The 18,225-nt window shown below is 47.0% G+C and overlaps 1 long non-coding RNA gene across 4 annotated transcripts in view; it reads left to right on the top strand.

Annotated features, from left to right (window-relative positions):
- Positions 1 to 7,051: 7,051 nt before the first annotated feature.
- The window catches only part of LOC148001482 (uncharacterized), a 43,730-nt gene continuing 32,556 nt past the window's right edge, over positions 7,052 to 18,225 (top strand). For 3 of the 4 annotated variants that reach the window (XR_015637628.1, XR_015637631.1, XR_015637629.1), the window contains exons 1-2: positions 7,084 to 7,675; positions 9,076 to 9,193. This is a non-coding gene — a long non-coding RNA (uncharacterized LOC148001482). Of the gene's footprint in view, positions 8,076 to 9,075; positions 9,194 to 18,225 lie in introns of all 4 variants that reach the window. The other variant, XR_015637630.1, reaches the window with a different exon arrangement.

Below are 18,225 nucleotides of genomic sequence, written 5' to 3'. Positions count from 1 at the left end.
ACTTGGCTTTGTTCAGGGAGGTGGTCACATGGGGCCAGGCTGAACACCAGATGCACTCTTTCCATTCTGAGATTAGGGGGGACATAAAGATCTACTGCACATCTCCCCGGCTTAAAGGGTAGGGCTGAGTAAGGTAGAGAAACTCTGTACTTCATAAAATGAACTTTTCAGAAAAAGAACCCAATTTGCCTTCTATTTGCCTCACGTCAGAGTAGATATGTACCCCAGTATAGCCTTCAGGGACCCACCCTCAAGGGGATCTATGGACAGGGTTGTGGGCACTGGAGGATGGAGGTCATGGGGTTGGGTAAGAGAGGATGATGGGAGAGGAGTAAAAGTTAGAGGTGATTGATAAGTCATGGGAGAGGAGAGGAAGTCAGTGTGAGCATGGGTGGGATAGACAGGAGCTGCCTAGGAGGGTAGGAGGTAGGGAAAGGGGAGGAGTGGGCTTGCCCCTCTCATCCTGATATTACCCATAGACACCCTTCCGTCTCAGTGTCAAAGCACTAGACTTATGGCCTCCAGCCACCACACATGGCTAAGTCCCACTTTCTCGCCTGTAAAATAAGGAAGACGGTGACACTTGTGCCATGGGTGCAGAGGTTTGGGCCAAGGGAATGCCTGTTGTTTAGGGAGGCAGGCTTAGCTCTGGTGTAGCTGATCTAGAGGTACTTGTCTCCCATGGGTTAGCGGGACAGCAGGGAGCTCTGAGCTCTTAGGAGGCCGTTGGCTCAGGGAACATGATCTAACTCCCCGTCCTCCCTCAGACTCCCCAAAGGCACTGTGCTGCCACCAGAGGTGCTCAGAGAGTGTGGAGAACTGGGCTTGATGGACTCTGTACTGAGGGAACCGTCAAGATGGCTTAGCTGCTCAGGGTGTAAGGAGAGAGCGGCACTGGATGAGGCCCCTCAGCTTGGGCCTCTGTGTTCTCTTCTGGGAAGAAAGCGGGGGGGGGGGGGGGGGGAGCCAATAGCCCTTGGAGTACAAGTCGGTGTTACAGACAGCATTGTCCCATGTGGGACATGACAGAGCATCTCCCCACCCGCCTCAGGTTCTGGGTCTGTGCTCTGTGGATTTTCATCTAGAACACTTATGAGTGTCAGCCTTGCTGAGGTCATGAATCCGAGACTCCAGGCCTCAAACAGAGCAGCTCTGCTCTAATAGGCACCATGAGAACAGTGTTCCCAGCTCACCCATTAGAGTTTAGATGCTGCTGGGCTCTGGGAGAGCCTGCTTTCTGGATAGTTGGGTCCAGTTGAGTGCAAAACAAAACTGAAGGGCTCCTGTTTTTAAAGCAGGAGGAAGCTTTTTTCCTTTTTTCTCTCATCTGTGACCTGCCACATGGCTGTTGTTTTGTTTGTTTGTTTTAAATTTGCAGCTTAGGATCACTCCTCCCTCAGCTAGATAGACCCAAGTAAATATGGGCCCCAGACTCCCGCAGGCTTCCGGGACCTTCCCTGCACAGCTTCCAGGGTTCCATTGAACCTGCAGCTCACAGGGGCCCTCTAAGCTGTGGCTGGATCGCTAGGCTTGCAGCAGTCCTGGGGCACAGGCAGGCACTCTGGCCCTTTAATGATTGTGTTTCTTCCTTTCTTGGCTTCAGCCTGCACCTGAGCTGTGGTCCGTGTGGTGGTGCCTTTCTGTCTAATCTGTTCTGACAGCTAGGAAAGGGCGAACCCACAGGACTAACCCAATTACAGAACCAGCTCTTACTCCCCGCAGCCCCGGCGAGCACAAGGGCTCTGTGGTGCTTTGGGACCAGCAGGCTGCCAGCACAGAAAGTACTCTCTGGCTCCAGCATCCCGGGTAGGTTTGTTTCATGACAAATGGTGTCATTCCTGGCCCGTGTCAATTAGGGTGATGTGAAGGGAGCTGGGCGGGTTGGACTCCTCACATCCCGGTAGTTAGGCTTGTGACAGTTCAGCCAGGAAGAGACGTGCAGTGTCGGGAGCCACGCAGCGGGATCGGAGGCTGACGGCTAGCATCCTCTCTTGCAGAGTGGCCTTAAGCAGAGCAACTGGCTTCCCACAGCCTCAGCATCTTCTTCTGTCACCCCTCAGCCACTCTTCCCGTTTAATGTCCCACAGGAAGAGCAGTAAGAACACAGAGTGAGGGCGCACAGGCTGAGGGGCGTGATGCACTTCTACCACAAAAGGCTGAGTCCGTCTGTGGGGAGCAGATGTCTGTGGCTGACATCTAATGACAGAAAGGGGCTGCAGAGAAGGCACAGCCGCTACGAGTAGAAGACGACCCAGGTTCTGTTCCCAGCACCCATGCCAGGCAGTTTATAACTGCCTGTAAGTACAGTGCTAGGAGATCTACTGCCCCCTTCTGGCCTCCGCCAGCACCTACACACATAAGGTACACGTAGATAAGCAGATGTCTACACATCACATACAGTCTTTTAAAGGCAGGCAGGCAGGCAGGGCTGGAGAGATGGCTCAGCGGTTAAGAGCATGGATTGCTCTTCCAGAGGTCCTGAGTTCAATTCCCAGCAACCACACGGTGGCTCGCAACCATCTGTAATGGGATCTGATGCCCTCTTTTGGTGTGTCTGAAGACAGCGACAGTGAAGATGGACGGTAAGAAGGTAAGAAGGAAGCCAATTAGAAGGAAGCCAATTAGCACTGCCCGGAGCAGGCAGCGCCAGGCAGCCTTCCACATTTAACATTTAACACCGCCTGCCGCTGGGAGAGCTGTTCCTCCACGATCCCACGATCCCACACAGTCTGACTCTTGGGTTTTGCCGACCATGCAGCTGGGAATTGTATTTCACGCAGTGTTGACAGTCGTTTTTCTGGCTAGCACGCTCAGACGTCTTTTCGTAGGTTTGTCCGGTATTTCTTTCCTCTCCTGTGACTTTTGTGTTCCTTTGCTGTGAGTTGTCACTGTCTGCTTGCTTTGGTCTTTTGATATAGGCTCTCCATATGTGGCTTCAGCTGTCCTTGAATTCTCTGAGTCTCTTTCTCACTGCCTCTCAGGTGCTGGGGTTATAGGTGTGAGCCTCTCTGTTCTGCTCCTCTTCAGATGGTTTTATCTGCTCTTCCTTAGAGATTTTGTTTTTGGTTTCCAGGACTGGGTCTCATGCATGCTAGACAAATGCTCTACCATGAAACTATATGTACCCTTTGCCCTCACACATCCCTTTATTTTGTGAGGTGTGTGCTGTGTGTATGTGTGTGCTGTGTATGTATTTGATGTATATGTTTGTGTTTGCTGTGTGTGTGTTTGGTATATATATATGTGAGTTTGGTGTGTGTGTGTTTGGTGTATGTGTGTATGTGTCTGGTATGTATGTATGTGTATTTGGTGTATGTACATTTGGTGTATGTGTGTATATGTATTTGGTGTGTGTGTGTTTGGTGTATGTGAGTTTGGTGTGTGTGTGTGTTTGGTGTATGTGTGTATGTGTCTGGTATGTATGTATGTATGTGTATTTGGTATGTGTACATTTGGTGTATGTGTGTTATGTCTATTTGGTGTGTGTACATTTGGTGTATGTCTGTATGTGTATTTGGTGTGTATGTTTGGTGGATGTGTATATGTGTGTATGTGTTTGGTATATGTGTATGTGAGTTTGGTGTGTGTGTGTGTTTGGTGTATGTGAGTATGTGTTTGGTATGTATGTATGTATATTTGTGTGTATGTATTTGGTATGTATGTGTGTATATTTGGTGTGTGTGCATTTGTTGTATATGTGTATGTGTGTATGTGTTTTGGTATGTGTGTATGTGAGTTTGGTGTGTGTGTTTGGTATGTATGTATGTGTATTTGGTGTGTGTGTGGTATGTGTGTTTGGTGTGTGTGTGTGTGTGTGTCTGTGTGTCTGTGTGTCCTCATACTTGTCTGGCATTACATTACTAAGCAGCTATTTCTCTAGCCCCTCTCTTATTTATTTTTAAAAGTTCTTCTTACCCCTACAGGATTGGATACCCACCTTTTGTCAGTCTATGCAATGCAAACATATTTTCCCAGTTTATATTTTGTCTTTTAACTTTTGTAATCTTAGGTAACTAGAACACAGCTTGTCAGCATTTTACATATAATTTGTTTCTGGTGTCTGTGGTAGTTTGAATAAAAATGACCCCATAGTTTTGTAGGGAGTGGCATTACTAGGAGGTGTGGCCTTGTTGGACAAGGTGTATCACTGAGGGTGGGCTTGAGGTTTTAAATGCCCAAGCTGGGCCTAGTGTCTCTCTTTCCATTCCCTGCTTAAACCTCTGGATGTAACCATCCCCAACGAAATGTTTTCCTTTATAATAGTTGAAGTGGTCATGGTGTCTCTTTACAACAATAGAAACATTAACTAAGACAGAAGTTAGTATCAGGAGTGGGGTAATGTTATCACAGACCTGACATGTTTTCTGGTGGATGGTGGATATTGGGACTTTAAATTCATAAAGCAGTTGAACGGTTAAGTGGGGCTTAACTCAAGTGCTATACTAGAAGGATCATGGAAGACAGCAGTGGTGAGAGCAATGGAGATCATGACTGCCCTACTCAAGACGTTTCAGAGAAGAATATTAGTAGGTGGCCTAGAGATTGTTCTTGTGATATTTTGTTAAAGAATGTGGCTGTTTTCTGCCCTTATCCAAACAATCTGCCTGAGGCTAAGTGGAAGAGTTTCGGATTAACAGCATTAGCATAGGAGATTTCAAAAACAGCCTAACATTGACTCTGTCATGTGGTTGTTAGTGGCCAGTCTTAAAAGGAGCAGGCTGAGCAAGGAAGAAGGAAAAGGCTGAGGAGAAACAAGCACCAGGAAGTGTAATAGAGCCCAGTTCAAGGAGAAAAACAGATTAAAGTCTGATGCTAAGTGGGATAAAGGGAGTGGTGGTCTCAGGGCGAGACCACACCCAGCCAGGCTTCCATCTTGTGAAAATGAATAAAGAGAAACTTAGAGCCACTGTGGTGGCTCACACCTTTACTCCCAGTGCTCTGCAGGCAGAGGCAGGCGGCAGATCTCTGACTACAAGGCCAGTCTGATCTACAGAGGGAGTTCCAAGATAGCTTAGGCAGTAAAGGAAACCATCAAAAACAGAAAGCTGGCAACAATGTATTTGAACAATGGGGCCATGTTCCAGCTCAGCAAGTCACAGATCTTGACAGCTTAAGCCCTTGGGTTCTGGCTTTACACTCACAGAACAAGAAAGGAATTGTGGAATATCCCTCCATAGCTAATAAAAGCCATTGAGGCCAGCCATGTATCAGGGGTGTCTCTGCCCCTTTTCCAGGCCACTGCACAAAGCTGTGAAGGTGAAGCCTGGGTTGCCTGGGAGACCCCAAGATGCCAGAGCCCTTGGGATACCTACTGAGGAAAACACTAACAGCCCAAGAGAGAGGTGTGTGCTGCCGTCAATGAAGCTGAAGGGAGTGGGAGATCTGGAGACAGCTTTGATATCAGACATGGAGATGCAGAGTTTGGAGTTTGTCCAGCTGGTTCTTGGTCTTGCTTTGTTGAGCATTTCTTCTCTGTGCTTCCTTTCCTCTCTTTTGGAACCATGATGTATATCCTGTGACATTATTTGTTGAAAGTGTGTGATTTTTTTTTTTAAATGGGATTACAGTTAAGAGATCGGGTGAGTCTCAGAAGAGACGTTGAACTTGGGGCTTTCAAACAGTGCTGATACTGTGATGGACCATGAAGGGGAACTTTTGAAGTTGGACTGAATGCGGTTTTGCATTATGATATGCTACAAGGCCAGCATCAGGGTGGGGCAAGCAAAACACCAGCTCTCCAGCAGGGGTGCAAGTTCATGGCTGACTGAGTGCAGAACCTTCTTATATTAAAACTCTATCCTGGTCCTACTGGAATGTTCTTCTCTGTGAGCCCCACCTGTAGCAGGAAGATTCTTTTTGCCCCCAGATAACCCCCAACACACAGGCGACTTTTGGTCTTTTGCTTGGGAATGTGGGTTTCTGACCACAGTCTTTGTGAAAGAAGAGGGTAATGGAGTCTCCCTTTCAGCTCTGACTCTAGTTGAAAGAGTGCATTCATCTCAGGAAGCGGGAGAGACGCCTCTGGGAGATGGGGACCTTAGCGTGCCTGTAGGGGCTTCCCAGCGTTGGAAGGATCTCGTGCTGGGCAGAAGGCTGGAACACTCTGTCATGAGAGGAGCCCTCGGGGTGGGCCCCTTGTGGCCTCCCTCTCCTGCCTTCTTCACAGAATGTGAGAGGCACCCAGAGCCATCCAGAAGCTTTTGAGCCTTTCACAGACATGGGATTGGGTGCCATAGAAAAGTTTAGTAATGTAATTCTTGAAACTGACCAAATCTTGCGGATGCATCTGAGAGAAAATAAAAACTGTGAAATGTGCCTCCCATTAACTGCTCATACCGTTTTAATCCCTGAGGACTGACTCCCTCTCTCTCTCTCTCTCTCTCTCTCTCTCTCTCTCTCTCTCTCTCTCACACACACACACACACACACACACACACACACACACACACACACACACACACACACACAGGCTTGCTCACCTCAGGTTTTAAAGCCTCTGATTTAATCATACCATCCTGCTTTCCTGGTGCTTGTTTGAGAGGATTACCTTCAAACAAGTCCGGGAGGTTTGTTGTGTGGTACAGCGGTAGACCGGGCAGCAATGTCTACCAATCATACAGTGCTAGGGCGCAGTTCCTAACAAGCGAGTCTGTGGGAGGCAGTTAGGAAGAGGGCTGTGCAGGGGGTTAGGCTGCAGCAGGATAGGCAGAGGGGGGTGGTGGTGGTGGTGGTGGTGGTGAGGGAGTAGGGGTGCCGTGCGGGGGCTGGGGCTAAGTGGGAAACATTTGACTCAGACACCAGGAAACCGATTCTAGGTGACAAGAGGTAGAGGGACAGTGTCCTCTGCTGAAACAGTCCTCACCTTTCACCCCTAAGGTTGATGGACAAGAAAGCGCAGGATGGGGCAGTAGCCAGACCCAGATCCTGGAGGCGTTCCCCCGAACAGGGCATCAGTTGATTACAACTCTGCCCTCTAGGGGCGTTTGGTTGACAGTGTCACAAGGACTGTGGGGTCTGGGTGGGTCACTCTGGGGAAACGGAAACTCTCAGCAATGCACAGGACAGCCCTTGGGACAGAAGGTGACCTGGCTCAGAGCATCGTTAGGGCTGAGGTTGAAAATCCCTCTTCTAAGGCTTTCTCTGTTCCCTTTTCTAAACCATGGGGGAATCAGAAGGGGCTCTACACAGGAGAGTGTTGGGTTAGGCATTTGTAACCATGCCTGGCTGCTCTGAGCGAGGCCTGCGGCACGGCTGTGGTGTTTAGAGTAATTTTCTTTCACGGTTCCGAGGCCGGGCTTCAGACGGGGCTTTCCAGCTCTGACATTGCCACCCTAGTATTTTCCTTTTGGCTGGCCTCTGACCATTGGGTCATCTCCCCAGGGCAGAGACCCGCTGCTGAGCTAAGCAGCACAGGGGCTTTTTCCGGAGCTTCACAACAAGAGTCACAGCACTTGGGCATACCAACTATTTCAGCATCCGTAGTGGGCAGAAAGATACCGCAGAGACGTCCGTGACGCTAATCCCCCAGATCTGTGACGGTGCCATGCCACACGCAAAGGGGCTTTTGCAGACGCGATTAGTTATGGATTTTAAGATGTGAGAAGATTAAAATGGATTACGTGGGCGAACTCTGTGTCATCAAAAGGGTCCTTACGAGAGGAAGGCAGGCGCGCATGTAAGGGGGAGAGTAGGGGGGAGGGTTGGGGTTGGGTCAGATGCAGATGATGGAGACAGGCCAGAGACAGACTGGACAATGCTATGATGACAGCTTTGATGATGAAAAAACTGTCACTGTGATTCTGTGTGGACATCTGGCTGTAGAACTGGATTCTAAAAAGAGACGTTTGTGACCCTTCCTTCTACTTTCAAACTATTGGAACAGCTGGCCCTAAAGAATTAAAATTTCTCCATGCTAGTAAAAGAGTTGCCTCAGATGAGGAGGTCCACACAATTCCTCACAGCTAACTTAGCATAAGTACATTTACAGCTTTCGTTTAGTCTCTTCTCTAAAATGATAACATGTACCAGAAAGGCAGGGGGAGACCAGGAGTCTTTGTCTGCTGTTTGGACAAAATGTAAGTCTTTTTTTTTTTTTTTTTTTGGTTCTTTTTTTTTTCGGAGCTGGGGACCGAACCCAGGGCCTTGCACTTCCTAGGCAAGCGCTCTACCACTGAGCTAAATCCCCAACCCCCAAACTGTAAGTCTTTGTGATTATCCTTTATCAATTTCTGTTTCTTAATTCATTCTGAAATACAGAAAATGTGGGGGCTAGAGAGATGGCTCATTGATTGGGATTATTGGATGTTTTTTTCCTAGAGTGCTGGGGTTCGATTCCCAGTACCTGCATGACTCACAGACACCTGTAGCTCTAGTTCCAGGGAATCTTCTGGCCTCTGTGGGTACTGGGTATGCACATGGTACACAGACATACATGCAGGCTAAACAACTGTACATAAAAATAAATTAATTTCTAAAATTAAAATGCACAAGTGTGTGCAGCAGGTCTGTGAATCTAATTGCTCTGTCCCAGGGCCCAAGTTACAAGATAACGGATGTATCTAGTGTGTATATAACTTTTGGCCAAGTTTGTACCCAGCAATGGGAGCCTAACTGGGGAAGAAAAGTGGAAACTAGAAGTTATTGTATGGTGTTTATTTTTAAACTTGGTCTTTATCACATTAAATACATAAAAGGTAAGAAGACTAATAATTCATCCAGGAGTGGTATTACATGCCTGTAATACCAGCATATAAGGAGGCCTGGGGGATCATGGGCTCGAGCTCAGTCTGGAAGTGTACAGAGATCCTGTTATAAAACAACACACACTGCCACCTGCATGACTTTAGTTTTAGCACTTGCGAGGGAGAGGCAGGTAGATCTCCAGGTTCGAGGCCAGCCTGGCCTACAGAGCGAGTTCCAGGACAGCCAGAGCTACACAGAGAAATCCTGCCTTGAATCCTCCCCTCCTCAAAATATAACAAAACAAAGATGGATGGAAGTAAAACAGAACCAATATAGCCATGCAATTTAATAAGCAGAGTTTTTCTTTTTCTTTTCTTTTTGCCGTGTTGGAAGTAACCTTGGGCCATGCGTGCACTGGGCAAGTCCTCTGCCCCTGGGTCCCATCCCTGGCATGAAGCTAAAGCCCCTTTGCAGACCCGACCCTGATTCATTCTCCTCTTTCCTTATAGAGGTAAGTGGTATCATAAACTTGGTATTTTTTATTGTCATTCATGAAAAACATATTTTATTTTATTTTTACCTATGTATTAATCAGTGTGCCTGTATTTACCATGTGTGTGGCCCACGGAGGTCAGAGGAAGTGGTCAGATTCCTCAGAAGCTGGAGGGACAGGGAGTGGTAAGAACCTAACATGGGTGCCGTGAACTTCCTCTGGAAGATCCACAAGCCTGTGCTAACCACTAAGCCAGCTCTGCAGTCCTCTCGCATTATTTTACATGGTTCCTCAGACACTGTGTGCTGTAGGTGCTCTTTAATTTACACTGGTGAACATTCAGTAAAACCTGCATAGGTTAAAAATACCACAAGTTGGGTTGGGGATTTAGCTCAGTGGTAGAGCGCTTGCCTAGCAAGCGCAAGGCCCTGGGTTCGGTCCCCAGCTCCGGAAAAAAAGAAAAAAGAAAAAAAAAATACCACAAGTTGAAAGTGCCTCTAATGGATTTAACTTAATAAATATGATAGCTTAATCTCATTTATCCAAATATGCTCAGAACACTTAAATCAGTCGAGTAGAATCACCAAACACAGCCTGTTTTATAACACAATGTTGATTAACACAGTGCACTGAGGGGGTCTCTGTTCTGCCTCAAGACTAAGGGGCTGTGCACTACGTCAGACTAAAAACAGCACGAAAGCTCCCTAGCCTGGGAAACGATGCAAGTTTGTACTGCATTGGCGCTGCTCTGCCTCAGCCTTCTGAGTGCGGGATTATGAGCATATACTGCCCCGCCCAGCTGTCGATATGTGGAATTCTTGAATGTCTGCTGCTTTTTGCACTGTTGTCAAGTCGAAGCATTATGCACTAAACCATTTCGAGCCAGCGGCTCTGTGCATAGCTCCGTGTGAGCCAGGGGCCGTGTGCACAGCTCTGTGCGAGCTAGGGGCCGTGTGCATAGCTCTGCACGTTGTTGAATATACCTGTCATTGCTGTGTGTTTTCTTAATGTAGCTTACTTTTTGTGTCTAATGTGCTTTGAGAATCATTTCTATCGACTCTGTGACAGCTCTACCTTTATCCTTGTATATGAACACGTGACGGTTCCTTCTCCCAACGAATGATCCCGTGCTCTCGGCTTGAGGGCTGTTAAGCAGTGTGGCGGCGAGCACACGTGTCTTCTCATGAATTCCATCTCTTGCACCTTTCTCTGTGGGATTAGGATCCTGTTTCTAACTGTTCTACAGCAAGTCTTTGTATTAGTTTAGAAATGTTCCTTTATATCCGCACATGTTGTAAACATCTCCCATTTGTCACTTGTTGTCCTGAAGATACGGTGTGTTGGTCAGATGTTTGCCATTTTGACTAAATACCCAGCAAAGATATTTTTTGGGTTATGGATTCAGAGATTTAAATATCCTGTTGTCTGGTCCCGAGGACCAGTGGCTGCAGACAGTGGAGCAAAGTTGAGCACGCCATGGGCATAGGGGATGTTGGGGATGAAACACACTTTCCCAATGACCCACTTGCTCCAGTTAGGTCCCTAAGGCTTCCAGCACTGTAACAGTTCTCAAAGGAATAAAGATACTCTACAGACCTATGCCTCTCTCTTCACCCATTGAGTTATTGAAACAACAGACCCCAAGAAATTAGAATTTTCCTAGGACTCTCACAATGGGAGGGAGAAAAAGGCCAGAAGCCTGTCCCTGAGGAGAGGGGCGCTTGTCTCCCACAAAGAGATTTCACAGTGTTTGAAAGTTGAGATTTCACACTACCTCACAGGAATGTCTAGGGCCGAGAAGGGTGAGCGGGGCCACACTTTGACCAGGACCACTTAGCTGTGCAGATCCAGTGCTGCCTATGTAAGCCAAAACCTTATGTTAGGAACATAGAAATGGACTAGACCTCTTTGATCTTGACTATTCTTTTTCTGTTCTCTATTATTTGAGTCTTTGATTGTCCTATTGAGGACAGAGAACAGAAACCAGGCTAACAGGTTGCCAGGTCTAACTGCAACGGTGCCATTATCTAAAAAGCCTATTAAGGTATGAATTCATAAGTGGACCTCCTAAAAGCCCTGCATCTCAGCACTGCTGCATTGGGACCCAAGACTTCAATCCATCAGTTTTGGTGAGGTACTCAAGATTCAAGCCAAAGTATTTCACTTAATCCCCCGAAGGCTCACGGCTGTCTCAGACTACAAAATGTATCCAGTCGTCTCTGAGAATTCCCATCACGTTAACAGTTTCATCATGGCGTAAAAGTCCACGTCCAAAGTTTTGTCTGAGACTCACAGAAAAGTCAGAAGCAAGGACCTTGTAAAAAGCAAGTTGAATATTTCCAAGATATAAATGGCATATGGTACACATTCCTTCTCCAAAAGAGAAAAGCAGGAAAATACCAAGGAAAAAAAAAACAGTCGGAAGTAAACCTACAACCCCAAAACAAACTAAAGCATGTAGCTGTGGCCAATAGTGGGACACACAGAGCTTGCTGACTCTCCTGTTACACGAGTCATGCCCGCCCTTCTGGGGTCTCCATCTCGGCTTCCGCTTCACTTGGACTCTGTCAGGCATCGTCCTCTCAGTGGCTTCTTGCAGGGAATCTGATCTTGGTGCACACTGGCTGGCCCCAGGCCTTCCCTTGAAACCTTGGGATGCCTCTGTGGTCTACCGGACTTGTGTTGTACACACCTACAAAGTCAGCACCATGTGGATAGCATCAGGGTCTGTCACCAGGAGGAGCAGATTATGGACCCTTCGGATCAAGGCTGAAGTGATCTGGGAATGTCTGAATGCAGAGGAACAAAGTCAAGGAGACGATGTGGTCCTGTGACAGCAGAATGAGAACGAAGGATTTAGACTATTATACGTCGAGGCCACTGTGGTAGAGTCCTGCTAATGTTAAGTCTCCTGTGTCTCGTGTAGCCCAGGCTGTCCTCATTATATAGCTGAGTTTGATCTTACACTATAATGCAACCTTCCTGGCTTCACTTCCAGAGCACTGAGGGTCAAACCCAGGGCCTCAGGTATGCTCTCCAATCACTCGACCAACTGAGTGGTCTTTTTAATGGCATTAATCTCTTTCACAATTATGTCCACTTTGGTCCCATTTTGCATTGCTTTTCTGGGAAATATTTTTCAAATCTTTCTGTTTTGTTTTTTTGTTTCTGGTTCCCAATGTACATTGAGTAAAAGCACCTGGTGATACTCGGGCCATAGCCCAAATGTTCTGCTTAAAATTTCCTCCACCAAATAAATTAGACCATCACTTCTAAGCTTGACCTTGCATAATGTTTCAGGGATTCGACAGAACGCAGACAAGTCCTGTGGTGGTTGATTTCTGTCAACATCACACAAACATAGACATATTTGGGAAGAAGGAGTTTTAACTAAGAAAATGCCTCCATAAGATTGGTTGTAAACAAGTTTGTGGGCATTTTCTTGATTAATGCTTGATATAGGAGGTCCCAGTCTACTGTAGGAGGGGCTACCCTTAGAAAGGTGGCCCTGAGGTGTGAAAGGAAGTAAACTAAGCCAGGTAGTGATGGCACAGACATTTAATACTAGCATTCAGGAGGCAGAAGCAGGCAGATCTGAGTTCAAAGTCAGCCTGGTCCATACAGTGGATTCCAGGATAGCCAGAGCTACACAGAGAATCCCTGTCTAAAAAAGAAAAAGAAAAAGAAAGAAAAGCAAAAAAAAAAAAAAAGAAAAGAAAGAAAGAAAACGAAGCAAGCCCCGGGGAGAAGCAAGAAAGCCAGTTAGCAGTACTCCTCCATGGCCTCTGCTTCGGTTCCCAACAAGTTCCTGCCTTGGGCAGTGACTCAGGACATGTAAGGCAAATAAACCCTATCTTTACCAAATCGCTTTTGATGGCGGTATTTTATCGCAGAGGTAGAGACTCTGATGAGGACAAGGTCTTTGCCAGACTGTAACATGAATAAACTCTAGTTCATTTCTTGACAGCCCTCATTTTTCTCTGAAGCCTCGCTGGCTTTACCGCCCATGCTCCTGCCAGCCTCTGGTCTTCCGACATCGCCCGAGAACTGCCCACTGAGCTTTGTTCATGACCTACGCATTTGTCTACTCTGCTTCTCCGAACTCGGAACTCTTCTGCGTACTGGTTCCCGAGGCTTCTGAAAGTGCCAGCTTTCCCTGTCACTCAGGGCCCCCTTTCCGTCACTACAACGAATCACTGCAGCCGAACAACTTAAAAGAAGAAAGCTTATCTTGCCTCACGATTTTATTCCTTAGCATCTTGGCCCATCACTAGTCCTGGGCTATGGCACGGTATTCTGCTGTGAGACGAGAGCAGAAAACCTCCTTTATCTCATGGTGGTAGAGAAGCGTTAAAGGAAAAAGGACAGGGCCATGTGGTCTTCATAGGCCTACTCCATCCAAATAGGCCCCACCTCAGATGCTTCCTATTGGCTCCAAAGGTCCCGCCCATGAACTCCGCTGGTCTGGATACTGCACTTCAACACATGGACTTCAGGGGGACGTCTAAGTTCTAAACTGTGGCACATAGTATTTTTACTGTTGTTACCATTTTTTATTTGTTTGTTTGTTTGTTTAAACACACAAACTCTCAGCTGGGTGGTGGTGGTCACACATCTTTAATCCAGCACTCAGGAAGCAGAGGCAGGCAGATCTCTGGGTTCGAGGCCAGCCTGGTCTACAGAGTGAGTTCCAGGAAAGATAGGGCTATACAGGGAAATCCTGTCTCAAAACAAAACAAAACAAAACAACAAAACAAAACAACAAAAAAAACAAAAAACAAAACAAAACAAAACAAAAAACCCAGTAACAAACAAAATAAAACAATCACCAAAAAAACCCAAACCAATCAAACAAATACCAAACAACAACGAAGACCAAACTCTCAGTTCATAGTCAGTACACTCCAGGGTGATTCTGAATTGATTATGCAGCCAGGGCTGGCCTCGAATTCTCAATCTTCCTGCCTCAACCTCTTAAGTCTGGGGTTACAAGAATGCGCCACCATGCCCAGTGTCGTCATCCATCCCCGCAAGAATATCAGCTATCGTGTCATCGGAAGGGCCGCCCACTGTGGCCCGTGCAAGTGCCAAGTCACCTGTGTTTGTTCTGCTAATTAGTAGGCTACGGATTGGAAATGGACTTTCTTTTTCTGGTGTAATTGATGGCTTGTGGCTAATGTGATACTAGAAATGACTTCACTGATGAAATTAAAGACAGTTGAGGTATGTGGATGGGCATATTATTTGAGAATATCCCCAAATGCACACTGGCGCAGTATAGAGAGTGCATTGAGAGCAGACTATGGAGGCTCATGCTGTGACCCCAGACAGGAGGAGAATGGTGTGTTCAAGGCCAGCCTGGAGGATGGTGTGTCCAAGGCCAGCCTGGAGAATGGTGTGTCCAAGGCCAGCCTGGAGAATGGTGTGTTCAAGGTCAGCCTGGAGACTTGGTTTTTAAAAAAGAAAGAAAAAGAGGGTTATGGCACATACTTGCAAAAATAATACGTTACTCTTGACCCTAAATCCAACTGGCACCTAAGGGTCCTGTCTGTACAGAGTTTCTGGTGCTGTGGTTGACACGTTTGAGTGTGCACTAAGATTTCATGTGTTAGAGGCTCGGTCTTTTGTGTAGCAACTACATTTTAGATTTAATTTTTTTACGTGAATGAGTGCTTTGCATGCATGGATGTGTATGGACCACATGTATGCCTGGTGCCGACCAAGGACAGAAGAGAGTGTTGAGTCCCCTGGACCTGGAGTTATAGTGAGTCGTGTGTCATTTTGTGGGATCTGGGAGCCTAGTCAGGTTCTTGGAAACAGCTACACATGCTCTTAACCACTGAACCACCACTTCAGCCCCTTGCGCAGCAATCTTGTGGGGCAGTATGGGCCTCTAAGAGGTGGAGTTTGGTAGGGGGTGTCATGTCACCGGGAGCATGCCCTCAGGGGAGATCACAGGACCCTAGGTTCCCCTGTTCAGCGATATAATCCGCCCCCCTGCATATATGTATGCCACCTGTCATGGTTTCCACATCAGAGCCAAGCAGACGCCAGCATCTTAACCATGAATTGTATGACTTGTGAGTGAATGCCTCTCTCTCTCTCTCTCTCTCTCTCTCTCTCTCTCTCTCTCTCAATCTCTCAATCTCTCTCTCTCTTTCTCTCAACCTCTCTCTCTCTCTCTCTCTCTCTCTCCCTCTCCCTCTCCCTCTCCCTCTCCCTCTCCCTCTCCCTCTCCCTCTCCCTCTCCCTCTCTCTCAAATAACATCAGCCCACACATGGATTTTGTTGAAGCAATAGGAGAACGTGCTGATACCCTGATGTGGACCACAAAGATAACAAAATGTTGCCTTTAGTATGCTGACTCCCCTTCAGTGGGCCATTTATGGCACGGAATAGTTAGTCACTTAAAAGGAAACAAAGTAAGACTTCGTTCTGTTCTTGACTGCTCATAAACTTTTATCTAATAAATGACAAGGATGTGTGCACAAGTGTGTGTGCGTGTGTGTGTGTGAGTGTGCATGTGTGTGTGTGTGTAAGAGTGAATTTTCTTTTTATATAAAGTATTATTGTTTGTTTGTTTTTTTAGTAATTTGGAAACATATTTACAAGTTCTTTGATACTTTGCACTTCAGAGTGGACCCAAATTCCCCCCAGAGAATGAGAGTGGACTGCTTTTTCACAGCATAGCCTGTAGAAGAATTAGCAGCATTTGTCCTGAGGACTCCTGATGCAGTCCTGGAAGGCTTTCCTGCCTTCTCTCTGGCTTACTCACGGGGAAATTGGGCAGGGTGGGGAAAGCAGCACTTGTCCTCTTGTGCTGGGGCAAGGAACTGAGACCTCCTGTCAAAAGCCATGTGGGTGAGCCATCTTGAAAAGAAGTCTTATGATGACAGCAACCTCAGCTGACTTTCTGGGTGCATAAGGGACCTGAACTGAGCAGTCACGCAGCTAGATCACTACTCGACTGGGACCGTGAGGTAACAAGGCGACTGGTGTTACTGCTCTTGTTGGCGTTGTGTTATACAATAACAGATATTAAAAATAATTCTTTGATTAATGCTTACCTTTGAAGGATTTTGAGAATTTGATAAAAATTATAGACCTCTTTAGGGAAAAAAATTACAAACACACCAGCACGTAACCCAGTAGTTTCTGGGAAAAGATGCTGTGCAAAGGCTCATTCAGTGGTCTTGTATTTAAAGTTCCTAAAATATGAGAACATTCCAAGTATGGCCCCTTCCTGAGGATGACTGACAAAACACTTGTTTAATTCTGAGCTTCGGTTTGTTTTTCTTTGACACGGAAGAAGAGGTTAAGAGGCAGTGGCTTCCCCCACTTGCCCCAGCTTCTTGACGTTAGCTCAACTCAGAGGGCAAAGTGGTCAAACTAGCTTTTCTCACGTTTCTATTTTAGTGATGATCCTTGTGGAAGAGAGAATCGGAGTAACTGGTGGGGTTTCCAGAGAAGACTGAAATAGCGGTTACTAGAAGTAGAGGAGGGAAATGTGCTCTTAAAGACTAAGACTCCAAACAGAGGGCTCAACGAGTTGGCTTCATCTATGTTCTCAGAGCACATGAGAAAGTTTGAGGGAGCTCTGACTGAACGCACTCTTCAGACCCCTCTCTCCACCCAAGGTCTGCGTCATATATTCAAAGGAGAAGCGTCATTTCTCTGTTTTCTATTTGGGGAGACAAGGACTTCTGAGGGGACAGAGTCTGAAGCGAGGCCAGTCAGATTTCCTCTCTGAGTCTGATGTCTTCTGAATCTCTTGACACCACGGTTTCTAAGCAAATGAAGAAAGTCCTACAAGGTTAGAGCCAGCTTCCTCTTCGCGAAACCCCAGGGTGACATCACTTCTGTTGGGGCCATCACCCTGGGACTGCATCAGACAGGAAATGTAACCCAGGCAGAGAAACAGCACTTAACAACAAGACAGTGGCTTCAGTTAGGAGCAAATCTACTTTGAGGAACTTCTATTTATTGTCAGCCCCACATACCCCAGTGCTGTGAACTGAAGCGTTGAACCTGGGCTTTGTGTGTGCCAGGCATGTGCTTTACCACTGAGCTACACTCCCAGCCCTGGTCTGGGAGACTTTGAAGACCTATTGTGCTGAGATTCAGAATAAGGTTTGGATTTGGTAACATTTGAAATCAAAAACACGAGGATGGAAATTCTTGTTTGCTAAGGATGGACCATTCTAAACTCAGGAGTGGGGAAAGTAAAGCTCATCAAGGAATGAAGGAAAATGATAGAGCCAGTGACAGGGCAAGCAGGTGTGAGAGAGGATGAACACAGGTGACAGGGCAGGCAGGTGTGAGAGAGGATGAACACAGGTGACAGACAGGGCAGGCAGGTGTGAGAGAGGATGAACACAGGTGACAGGGCAGGCAGGTGTGAGAGAGGATGAACACAGGTGACAGGGCAGGCAGGTGTGAGAGAGGATGAACACAGGTGACAGACAGGGCAGGCAGGTGTGAGAGAGGATGAACACAGGTGACAGACAGGGCAGGCAGGTGTGAGAGAGGATGAACACAGGTGACAGACAGGGCAGGCAGGTGTGAGAGAGGATGAACACAGGTGACAGGGCAGGCAGGTGTGAGAGAGGATGAACACAGGTGACAGACAGGGCAGGCAGGTGTGAGAGAGGATGAACACAGGTGACAGACAGGGCAGGCAGGTGTGAGAGAGGATGAACACAGGTGATAGACAGGGCAGACAGGTGTGAGAAAAGATGAACACAGGTGTTAGACAGGGCAAGTGTCAGTTAGTCTGGCTGAAATGGTGAGCTCCAGCTCAGTGAGAGACCCTGCCTTAAAGAATAAAGTAGAGCACGATGGAGGAGGATGCCCAGGATTGATCTCTGGCCTCCCTCCATATATGTGAACAGATGAGAACAGCCAGAGAAAGACATAAGCACTCGCACATGTATGCACATGCACATGCACCCACATGTACACACACATGCATGCCAATAAAGAAAAAAATGGCTACATATAGCACAAATAGTTGAAACTATGTAGGGTAGAAGCTGTCATCATCTTCCATG

The sequence above is a fragment of the Rattus norvegicus genome, chromosome 14, assembly GCF_021556685.1.
Source record: "Rattus norvegicus strain SHRSP/BbbUtx chromosome 14, alternate assembly SHRSP_T2T, whole genome shotgun sequence".
Classification (NCBI taxonomy): Eukaryota; Metazoa; Chordata; class Mammalia; order Rodentia; family Muridae; genus Rattus; species Rattus norvegicus.
The sequence above is the reverse complement of the archived record's forward strand: the minus strand, read 5'-3'. Positions and strand labels throughout refer to the sequence as shown.